Here is a 12,707-nt window from a genome sequence, read left to right on the forward strand (position 1 = left end):
TATATTTTTTCAATTTTAAAATTTCAGTCATCATTAAATAATAACCGTTACATTCATTAAGTTTTGTTGTTTTCAAAATTTGATGTGACAAACATATTATTATATGTGTAATGTTATGCCTGCTTATTATTTTCACATATTCGTCACTCTAAATTCAGTTCATGGATTAGCTACAGTCATTTGCATCGAGACTAAAATTTTAAATTTTAAAAAGTTTAGGGACTTAGAATGATCTAATTGGAGAATATAGACCAAACCTACAACTATACATATAGTGTAAGACTAGTAATTGAATCTAACCAAACAGGCTTAACTGTTACCGCTTGGGTGAGGGCTAAATTTTCAAATTTTGAAAATTATAAGGATTAAAATTGATCAAATTAAAGTACAAAAACCAAATTCATAACTTTTGCAAAATATAGGGACTAATAGAAAATTTTAACCTTAAAATAAGTCTTGGATTATCTGCAATTGACATTTTCTATTTTTCTTCACAAGAAACTATACTGAACTTTTTCCAATTTTTGGATAAGTGATAAACGGATGGTTTCTGTCACACAAAACAATGCAAATTTTATGGACTGTCGTAGGGTTTTTTCCATTTTACAGATTTGTAATTTGATATGTTAATAGGACTTTTGGGTAATTTTACAGTGGCGGAGATCTAGATTTTGAGTAGTGGCTTAATTTTGATATCTGAACCTTTTAAAGATAAACCTTGAATTCTCTACTCCAGTTTTACAAGACAAATTAATTAGACAGAATATGATTTTTATTTATGTTTACTACTCCTTTGTATATTAAATTAGTTGCTGAATTTTTTTTATTAGTTGCGTTCCTATTATTTATTTATTTATTATTATGAGCTACTTTCTTTTTTTTTTGGTGATTTGAGATTCTTGATTGAAGAGTATAGATGAATCGTATTAATCATTTCATCAGAATATTGAGTTTCTACTTACTGATTTGAACATTTTATTCTTCTTCTTCCACTTCTTTCTCTTCTATTGTTATATCTTACTCTTCTTTTCCTCTCTTTTTTATTTTATTTTATTTTGCAAAGGTAATGATTTACAATTTGAGCAACATAATTAGTATCAGAGCTGCATTTTTATAAGATGGCAGAAGAAATTGTCATCAAAATGCAGTAAGAACTTAACCAACTACAACAAAAGTTATTCAAGATACAATCAAATGTTGAACAACTAGATGAGAAATTCAATGAAAAAGTTCAAAGGATTAAGGTTGGAATTGTAAAATTTCATTGAGCTTTAAGCATGAAAGGAGACGTGATGAGGTTCCATCATAATCATATTTCAGATCTCTTTCAGTTTGTATTTAGCATGATTCTTGAGAGAATTTGCATTAATTCATGACATTTTAGTTAGTTTGACATTTTCACAAAGTTCCATATTTTTTATGTTTTATGCTTTATTGTTATTTTTATTAATTTTAATTAGTTTTTATTTTAATAAATTGTTTATGTCGTCTTATAAATGTTAGAAGATGTTTAATTAAAGGCTCGTGAATGAAAAAAAAAAAGTTCAATCAAGAAAAAAAATGGTCAAAATCATACTTTAGCAAAGACTACTTAGGGCACTGCGATGCCTTGCTGATTTTTGGCATATTGTTTTTACTTGGTTCTTATGAAATTCAATTAGGTCTTTTTCTCATCTAGACTAGCCTCTAACTCTAAGAATCATTATAAAACACCTATAAGCAGTTAATTTTATCAAAATTAAGGATATATAACTTTATTTTAATTTTATTGCGTTTTTTTCTCTCAATACGTGTTTCTAAAGACCTTTTTTAGTCAAAGAAATCGCGAAGTTTTGATTCTACATGTTTGTGAGATATCATATAATTGATTTTTTCTATTATTTGGTATTTACATGTATTCTACTTAAATTATAAATATTTAGGTTTCTTGGATCCATATTCGATGGCCTAGAATATTTATTTTGTCAATTAAAATTATTAAATCTATAATTGTTTAATTATTCTAATACTTGCCTATGAATAACATGGTTTGATATAAGATAAGTAAGCAATTTATCTTGAGTGTCATAATGTGTCAAACAAAAAATTGATAGGCTAGACATAAATATTTTTAACTAGGACTTGCCACTAATCATTTTGGTCTAAGTGTGATTAGTCATCTACTAAGGCTAGTTCTCCATTGTTGTTATGGTTGAAAATACTTTTCAAAAGTGATTTTCAAAAGTGTGCTAGAAAAAGTGTTGTGCAAAAAGTGATTTTGAAAATGCTAGAGGTGTGGAAAACCGATATGGAGCCTATTGAATTATCATTGAGGCTACCACCTGTGAGAGAAGTGGGTTGTGCATCAAACTTTGTGGGAAAATTGGTGATTCAAATTGGGTAATTGGACAGAGTAAATGCTATAAACGAGGTACATCTTAAGCACTTATCTAGTGTTTTACATTATGACTTATCATTGGCTTGACAAAGACATAGGGGCCTTTTCAGAGTTTTGAAGCAAGTAAGCCGAATGACTTACAAATCAGAGTTAGTAGCAATATGATATGAACTCGTTTCGGATGGATTCGAGTCGTATGTGTTTGCCAGATCATGAATTTGAGTAAGGCTAAGTTCGTTTCTACAAAATAGAAGAAAGGCTACAAACAAAAGTTTAAAAGGGAAATAGGTTTAACAACGAATGGAAAATTCGGCTAAGGGCAGAGAATGAACCAACAATAGAGATTGCTGACCCGAGTCTCAAAGTAGCTCTTAGGTGAATGACGTTATAGGAAAACAGCAAAGAATCTTGACCTGTAATGGCCCAAATTTGAGGTTATCGGAACAGTGGTTTCGGGACCACAAATCCGATGAGGAAAAATTTATTTTTCTTATATTTTTATGGTCTATGATTTCACGGAATGATTTTGTGAAAATTTCGTTCGAAAATTTCGACGTTTGGGCACTCAATTTAGTCAAAAGGACTAAATTGTAAAAAGTGCAAAAGTTGAGTTCTACATGTTAGAGGTGTCCAATTGTTATGAAACTTTAAATTGGAGGTCCTTATATGGTAATTATACCATTGGTAACTTGGTAGACAAAAATGGACATGAGATAAGTGAAATAGAAAATTTTTAAGTTAGGGACAATTTGGTAATCTAGTAATTAAAATGAATTAAAAGGGAAAAAGATGGCAAAAATCATCATCTTCTTCATTAGGACGAAATCAGCAAGGGGAAGCCATAGTTAGGGTTTTCAAGCTTCCAAGCTCCATAGTAAGTGATCCCAAGTCCCGCTTTTAATGTTTTTACGTTTTGGAGTCTCGGTAGTTTAATTTAGCTTATTCTAGCAATAATTTAACCTAGGGTTTATATTTGGAAAAATACCCATAGGTGAAAAGTGTTTATTTTGATGTTTTATGATAGAATATGAAGCTAGAAATTATGTTAAACAACTTTTGCTAAGCGATTTTAAGTGAAAACGAGTAAAACGACATAATCGGTAAAAATACCTAATGTTCATAAGTACATGTTAGAGTGGGAATTTGATGTTGCCATAGAAGGAAAAATGTTCAGAATGTTATAAAACATAAGAATAAGAGATGAAGTTTAATTTCCGAGCCTTGGGGCAAAAATGTAATTATGTAAAAGTTTAGGGCAAAATTGTAATTTTGAAAAGTTAGAGTCGAGGGCTGTTTTGATGAATGTGATTATTAAATAAGTTAAATTTACTATTTTAGATCAAGAAGTTCAAACTCGAGGTTAGACAAAGGGAAGAATAAAGTTGAAGACTAAGTTGGTGAATTTGGCTATAATTGGTACCGAGGTAAGTTTACGGTAAATAAATGCAATATTTAAATATTTATTATCAATGCTGTTATTTTCCAGCAACTATGAATTTATTTTATGAATTTATTTGATGATGATCTAAGCATGAAATGATAGAGAATTAAAATTAAAAGTCCAGTTGATACATAAGGATGGTCTTGGATACGAATGTCATGACATTTGGGTAAAGAGGTCCCATGTAAGACCATGTCTGGGACATGGCATTGGCACCGAGATGAGAGGTCCTCAGTAAGACCATGTCTGGGACATGGCGTTGTATCGAGATGAGAGGTCCTCAGTAAGACCATGTCGGGACATGGCATGGGCACTGATATGAGAACATCCCATGTAAGACCATGTCCAGGACATGGCTTTGGCATGTTATTATCGAAGAGACCGAGTATCCTTATTATTCCAATGTAGCTCAACGGGCTTGTAAACGAATTATGTTCATGAAAGTTCGGTTTAAAGCATAAATGGCAAGCTCGGTAAGTTATAAGAGTTAAGAACTTATTATACTATCAATTGATGTTCAACGATGCAGCAAGAGTTGAGTAAGTTATGTACACAAGTATTCTAAGTAAACAAGCAAGAGAACTAGTATGAGATTAACTAAAGAGTAAACTAGAGATATAGACATTTGAGTTTAATTATTTAAGTTAAATATTGTTATTTATTTGCTAGTAAACTTACTAAGCTTTATGCTTACTTCTTTTATTTCTCTTTCTCTTATAGTATTGCAAAGCTACTTCAAGGATCCTAAAGAAGTCGGAGATCGTCCACACTATCAACCACAACTGCTCGGTATTTTATATCGAATCATGTTTGAGTTATGGCATGTATAGGGATTTAGTTATTTTGTATGTTTGTGATTATGATTTTGCTAAAGAATGGTGTGTAAGTATTTGATGATGTATGGTTATTAAAATGGTTAAGTATGAAGGTATTTGTTGTTATAAGAGTCTAGGTGATAAATTATGTATGGAAATCATGAAAGGATGAAATTTTGCAAAGAAACAGAATTCAGGCAGTAACAGTGACGTAACTTTGAAAAATCACCCAAGATAGTATAAAATGAATTAGAGGGTGAATGATATATGGAATTAAATCTTGTTGAGTCTATTTTCATGGAAAAATAACGCTGTAGCGAAAGGAATTTTATATTTTAAGATATGTGAATTTTTGTGAGACAGGGTCAGAACAGTTTTTGGTGTCCCCTGTTTTGAGTTTAGAAAATCATTAAAAATTGAACAAAAATGGTTATGAGTTATAGTTTATATGTATAGATTTCTAATTGAGTTTATTTTCTGTAGAAACAAGTAAGAACTTCATATGAAAATCCTACAGTGAGAAAACTTATTTTTAGTGACTAGAGGTCAGGGCAGTCAGGTGGTGAAACAGGGGAGACTTTAACTAATAAACTGTACTAATTGGCTGAACCAAAGATTCTAAAAATTTTATGGTGAGTAGATATATGAGTCTAGTTTCAGGGAAAATTTACGGAATTAAATTTCGAGTTCTGTAGCTCAAGTTATAATTAATTTAGTAACTGCTGCGCGATTAGACAGATTTGCTGTAAATAGTGAAATAAATTTTCAAACCTAGTTTTTATGCTCCGAATTGGTAAGATAAGCTAAGTAATGCCTCGTGCTCGACTCCGGAAACGGTCTCGGGTAAGGGGTGTTACATGACCCACTATCAAATGTGATAGGAACCAAAGGTATAATGAATGCCACACCAAAAGGTGATAAGTTTGATAAACAAAGGAAATGATAGACGCCACAAGCTATGCTTGATAAGTCAGATCAGTTCCAAAAGAATCAAAGAGAATTGGATAACTCACAATACTCAAATTTAGCATAAATTCAGCCAAAGGTTTTTTTACAATGAGCTAATTACAAGTATTTATAATGCTAGATAAGGCCTAGCTGAAAAGTCACAAATATTCAGCTTAAATGAGCTAATAATGAGCTGAAATAAAACTCAATTACTAAGCTCAAACTCTTGAAATTGTAGGCCTAAATAACAACAACTATCAATAAGCTTTAATGTTCTTAATTCAGCTAACTTAATAAACTTGAATGCTTAAGTTTCATTCTTGAGCAGCCCAAGAGTTTAAAATAAGCTGTAAATTCTTCTTTGGTTAGCCTAATAGACACCAGCAACAATTCATGATATTTTGGCTCATGAAGTGACCATTTAAGAAACAAGCAGTTATGGAATAAGAAAAGGCTGCTACCAATTTAAGGAGGTGTAATGCTCTCCTTTTAATGATATAACAGCTCCTTTTAATGATATATAATGCTCCCTTTGCATGTAACTGATTTCTACTTGAAAAGTCACTTTAATCATTTTGTAACAGCCCTTGAATGTAACGGTTTCCAACTGAAAAGACACCTGCAATCAAACACATTAAAACAAACACATTAATCACATTTAAACTCATTAAACACAAAACACATTAAAAACACATTAAACACATTAAGCTTAATAAGCAACTAAATAGTCACCTGCAAGCATTTATTAACAAACACATTAAACACTTAATTTAATAAACTTATAACTCATGCAACAATAAATTATTCCAGCAACTAAATTAACTAAACTTAATTAACTAATATGAGTAATTTATTCCAACAACTTAATTAACTAAGATGAAATAATGCATGACTTAATTTTAATTATGCAAACTTAACTAACATGAAAGTTACATAATGCATGACTTTATTAGATGCAGAACGCATATTAATGATGCGCTAACTATGACATAATTAAAAACATAAACTAAAATAACTAAAAATTAATAAATCAAAGTCCTTATTTTTCCAGCAGCCAAATTAACAAACTGAAATTAAAAACTTCATTTTGCACTTGGGCCCCTCGAGCTTAGGCCAATTCTGAGGTCGTCGAGTTGTATCGAAACATGATGCGGCCGGGATCACATCACAATACTCAAGGTTAACCCGGTGTTCAATGTGGGTGTGTTGAAGCCTATTTGTAAGGATCAAGGGGACCCCAATCGAAGCAAGTCACCATGGGCCAAGAATGGTGGGCTCTTATGATCGAGATGTACAAGAGAGAAATACAGTTCGAGTTAGGCAACGACGGAGACATAAGTTGAGGCAAATGTTTCGAGGGGCGGAACTACCCGACGAAGAGAATAGTTGGGAATTAACCGAGGCATTGAGACAATGCATAGACAAGTCAAACCAGTGCCATTCAAAGGACGTGATAAGGGCATCACGAGAACGAATGGGGAAGAAAGTCATGAGCCTTGAATCAAAGCCCATAATGAATGCGCATAAAAAGTCTCATGGAGGTCAATTGATTAAATAATACTAATTTGTCCTATTTGAACTAGCTCGATTCGTGAAACCTATGAAAAAGTCCATTAACTTGAGACCTTGGTGGCCCAATGAAACACTTCAGTAAACTAGAGTTATCAGGATAATTATTGTAAATTCTAAGGGACAAAGATGTATAGAGTTTAAATCCCTTAATACTCTCATCTTGTAGGTAGGCACTAATTTTAGTCGTTAATATAATTCAATCTGTACTATTGGATCTAGGAGACCTCAACTATAAATAGAGGCATTCTCTCTCATTTGTAATCATCCCTTGTATTCTATTTAATAATGCATGTACTCAAACACTTAGGAGGATTTGAAGCAAAGAAATTGCCTAAGACTGCGCAATTTGTCAAACTAAAGTTCTAGTCGTATGACACTTGAAGGGGGTAAATTTTTCAGGCAAAACAGTTGCCATTCGGAGGAAAAGAAATGAAAAGAGTGAGAAGAAAAGGAAATTGATAATGATGCTACCATTCAGTTAATGCCATGATAGTCTTTGTTTGAAAATAATGCCTTAGCTTCATAGCAGAGATGACCGAAGCTAGTGCTAGCTTCTCTAACTTGTAGTGCTTGACCTCTGCTCCTTGTTACACTTTTCTAATGAATGCTCGAGTCTCTAGTTCCCTTCTATGTATTTAACTAATGCCACACTATTGTCTTATCCTACGTTGTTTTAGCATATTGGTTAGCAATAAACAAACTCAATTGGTAATATTTACTCACTCTTATAACTTATTTTTAGTAAAGAAAATGAGAAAGAAATCTTATTTTTTACAAAAAACTTTTATTCATCTTTCTAATTTCAAGTTTAAATTTATATTAATTATTTTTATTTTATATCTAACTACTTTAATACTTGAGTAATAATTTTTTTCCTTATATTATTGATTAAATGCTAAAGTTACATATTTAATTAAATTGGTTAATTTATGAGAATGCACCACTAATTTTGCCATATTTATTGAATTTTGTGCAGGAATGCAATTTGGGGCTAAATAGAAGAAAAAAGAAATAATTGGGCCAAATTAAAGAAAGAAGCAAAGAAGGAGGGCCAAAGTAGAATTTTTCCAATATTAATTAGCTGAAAATTTTGTTGACTTAGTGGGGGAGATTATTTTGGGATATTTTTTGTCATGGAATATTTTTTTTCCTTAATTTTCTATGACTAATTGGCTCCTAATTTAGTAAATCCTCTAGTATAAATAGAGCATGTATTGTTCATTTATTCATCAATCAAAAATATTAAGTTCTTATCTTTCAATACATTCTCTCTTTCTCTATTTTCTCACGTAGCATTGTTATTTCTTTAGTTGCCTTTCCTTCAATTTTAATTTCAGTAGCTAATCACCAAATCAAGCCATTTGCAATTCCTTTTCAATTTTTTCCAAATAGTCAACCACCCCACTTTAATATATTCCAACCCCATACTCAATCACATCACCCATCTTTTCACCATTTCTACCTTATTTAATTTATCAAATACCAACATGCCTCAAACCTTAGCCAACTAAATCCATTTTCAGCTTTAGGCCGAAATTAGCCTCGTCAAAACCCGTGAGTTACGAACCCGAGCCATTTAACTCTTAAAATTCCAGTACTTATTACTTCTCTGGATTAAGAGTATGATTTTGTCAACTCATAAAGTCAGATCAACACTAAGTCAAAAAAGACGTCGTTTGATTTAGTGTGGTTAGACGTACAGTTGGAATTCCGAAAGGAACATTTCTAATCGGTTTTCTGTGAACACATTGGCGTGCCAAGTGGATATTGCTGTTTGGTTCCATCAAGGGAAGTAGTAACCGGATTTAAATGTCCCACGCGGTTGAGGGCATTGGTTCGAGCTAGGCTCTTCTAGAACGCAAAGCTGCCGGAGTTCTAAATCACGAATGTTTCGTGGTTGTTCGATTGGTAAGAATTAGTTATTGGACGTTCCATAACTAATTTACATAAGGAAGAGTTGGTGTCTGAGGTGTCCTTGGTAGCTATAACTAGCTTATTGGAAAAGAGGAGTTCATCCAATTTCGATGATCGGTTCAAAGACGAGGAAAATTCGTGTCTAAAGCTGAGCTTATTCTAATTAATTTTTCTTCATATTTATTTCACTGTTTTTATTATCCTGTTTTCAACTTTACTTTTTACGTTATTTTTCTATTTATTTCAGGTCATCAAATTTTATCCCCCCGAATTTCTTGGGCACGACAGCTGCCCCGACGTAAATCTGGTCAAGAGAGCAACAATTTACAGTAAACCAGTCTCTGAGGGATCGACCCTACTCCCTATACTGCATAATTTGCAATTTAAGGCGTAGGTTTATATTGGTGGATTCGACACCCATCAGTTTTGGCGCCGTTGCCGGGGACTGGCAACACTTACAAATTGTTTAGATTATCTTCATGACCAGATCTTCATCCGGAGATCTCGAATACGACCTAGAGATCGAAAAATCAGCATGAGTGCGACGTAAAGAGACGGAAGTTCTTAAACGTGTAGAAGCAATTCAACGAGGAAAACAAGTCGAAGTGGTTGAACTTGAGACCAAACCACTTTGTGAAATAAAAGAGGTAGAAGACAACCTCGGTGAACCAGAGAGGATGGCAAACCGAACCATTCGTCAGCTAGCCGCTGCTCCCAATGAGCAAACACCGTTATGCATCAATTATCCAGCCGAAGAAACCCCGTTCGAGTTGAAGTCAGCCCTGATTCACCTTTTGCCCACTTTTCGAGGCTTGAAGAACGAAAATCCACATACCCACTTGAGAGAATTCCACATGGTCTGCTCAAGCATGAAACCACAGGGAGTAACCGAAGATGAAATCAAACTTCGGGCCTTTCCTTTTTCTTTAGTTGATACAGTAAGAGAATGGTTATTTTACTTACCCCCCAGTTCTATTACAACGTGGGATGACTTATCTCGTGTTTTTCTTAACAGATTTTTCCCAGCATCGCGAGCAGCTGAACTTAGGAGAAACATAGTGGGAATTCGCCAAATGGAGAGTGAATCGCTCTACGACTATTGGGAGCGATACAAAAAACTGTGTGCAAGTTGTCCTCAACACGGTTTGACCGAACAATCACTTCTACAATATTTCTACGAGGGTTTGCTCCCAATGGAAATGAAAATGGTTGACGCTGCTAGTGGAGGGGCGCTTGTCAATATGACTCCTCAAAGGGCAAGAGAACTGATATCCACTATGGCGGCAAATTCTCAACAGTATCGGCCGAATTCAGAACCCACAAGACAGGTTAATGGGGTAAACGTTTCATCCTTAGAAGATAAATTGAATAAGCTTACCAATGTTGTTCAATCTTTGCTTACAGAAAAGAAGAATTTGACTCCACTGTGTGGAATATGTACTACGTCTGAACATTCGACGGATTTGTGCCCAATCGAAAATTCAACGGCACATGTCGACGCTGTCGGAGGTTTTCCAGGACCTCCACAAAGACGTTATGATCATTTCTCTAACACTTACAATCTCGGATGGAAGGATCATCCCAACTTGAATTACGGAGCTAACCCCTGATATAATCCATCGTACCAACCAAGACTTCCGCAACCGCCACCCAAGCCGAGCACATCTCTAGAAGCTGTTATGGAAAGACTTGTTGTCAATGTTGCGAAGTACCAACAGAGGACAGACGCATCAATACAGGAGTTAACTAATCAAGTTAGTAAACTCTCGACGGCAGTTAATCGTTTGGAATCTCAAGGTAAATTACCTTCCCAGACAGAACCGAATCTTAGGCAGAATGTAAGTGCAATAACTCTTTGTAGCGCAAAGATTTTGGAAATAGTTCCAGAAAAAAGTCATGGGCAAGACAAGGAACGGGAAAAACAGATCTCTGATACAAAAGTCAAACTGGAATCAAAAATTCAGAAACCATTCATGATGCCACCTCCTTTCCTAGAGAGGCTCGCAAAGGATAAGAAAGTGAAGGAGGAAAAAGAAATCCTCGAAACATTGAGGGAGGCAGAGGATCAAGACAAAACAACTTTCACATGCCCTTTCAGAATGTTTGCGTATAGACGAATGTCGTTTGGACTCTGTAATGCTTCGGCCACTTTCCAGAGATGCATGGTGCGCATATTCTCCGATTATGTCGAGAAAATCATTGAAGTCTTCATGAATGATTTCACGGTGTACGGATTTTACAGACGATTCATAAAAGACTTCTCGAAGATCATGCAACCGCCTTGCAGTCTATTACAAAAGGATAAAGAATTTTAATAACACAGGTCGTCGAGCTAAACGACGTTAAACAAAGCGCTGTTGGGAGGCAACCCAAATTTTCTTTTCCTTTATGCAAATAAAATTTTTGGTAAAATGGAAAATGAAAATGCATGTCAAGGATTAGTTCTGTCTAAGGAAAGACTTGGTACTTAAGTATGTCCATTGTGACTCACCTCTCTTTCCTGGGAACTTACTTGGTGCATTTTTCATGACTATTTTACCGAATCTCGTAATCTTGATTTTTTTAAATGATTTATTTCTTGAGATTATTGCTTAGCTATTAAATTTGAGAAAATAAAAATTTTTAATTTTCCTATTATTGTTATTATTTATTTTTACTATTTTATTTTATTTTATTTTCATTTTTATTTTTGCAGGAAAACATTCCAAGACAAAATTAAATTCCACATGTCAACCGACAAAATTCTTTTTATTTCAGCCAAGGCCCACTCTACCTACAAGACCATCCTCCACGATGTTGAAATACATGGGGAGTTTCTTTTTCTCTCTTTCTCCTACTTATCTTTACTTTTATTCTTTAAATTACATTGGGACAATGTAAAATAAGTAGGGGGGAGGGAAATATAAATTGGTTCTAATTTGCTTATCTGTTGTCGCTGTTTTTGCATGTTTTCGGTAAAAGGTAAAATTTTTCTTTTAATGGTACACTTATGGCTTGACCTATTTAGCTATTTAATTCTCTAACACATGAAACTTTTCAATAACCTAGACTTAGTAGGTAAGAAATTTTTGGGAATTATGAGTTTGCTTGATTGCCTGTCTTTTATCATATGTCAAATATTTGAAAAAAAAAGAGAAAAAAAATGAATAACAATACTCCTCTGATACGAATGTTAAGAGTGAAAAATTGGGGTTGTACATCGGGCTGAGTAACCGGAACGTAGTGCTTGGGTTGTCATTACATCTCGCGTAAAAAGGTTCGTGTGGTTGCCCAATTTCTTTGCACTCACTCCGCTAACAAGTTATCATGAGTAGGGCGAAATAACCCGCTTAGAGACGTCCGAATTGAGTAACCGGAACATGGTGCTTGGGTTGTCATCATGTCTCGCGTCAAAAAATTTGAAAATGCCCTAAGTACAAAAATAATAAAATGAAAGGTAAGCCTATCAAGCTCTCATAAATTCTGAAATATATTTACTTACTTATTAGGCTAGGTTATATGAGATGTTAATGTGCTATGATTAAATTGTTGAATTGTGCAATCTATGAGGGTCAAGTCTTATTTTGGAGGAAATTTTTCCTTTTGCAGAAACATACAAAATGCTCGAGGACTAGCATAAGCTAAGTAGGGGGATTTGATT

General features: G+C 33.8%; 1 long non-coding RNA gene across 1 annotated transcript; it reads left to right on the top strand.

Annotated features, from left to right (window-relative positions):
- Window positions 1–3,659: 3,659 nt before the first annotated feature.
- LOC128032431 (uncharacterized) lies at window positions 3,660–4,993 on the top strand. Its single transcript, XR_008188562.1, has 2 exons — window positions 3,660–3,801; window positions 4,539–4,993. It is a non-coding gene; the product is annotated as an uncharacterized LOC128032431 (long non-coding RNA).
- The last annotated feature ends 7,714 nt before the right edge of the window (window positions 4,994–12,707 follow it).

The sequence above is a fragment of the Gossypium raimondii genome, chromosome 9 (assembly GCF_025698545.1).
Source record: "Gossypium raimondii isolate GPD5lz chromosome 9, ASM2569854v1, whole genome shotgun sequence".
Classification (NCBI taxonomy): Eukaryota; Viridiplantae; Streptophyta; class Magnoliopsida; order Malvales; family Malvaceae; genus Gossypium; species Gossypium raimondii.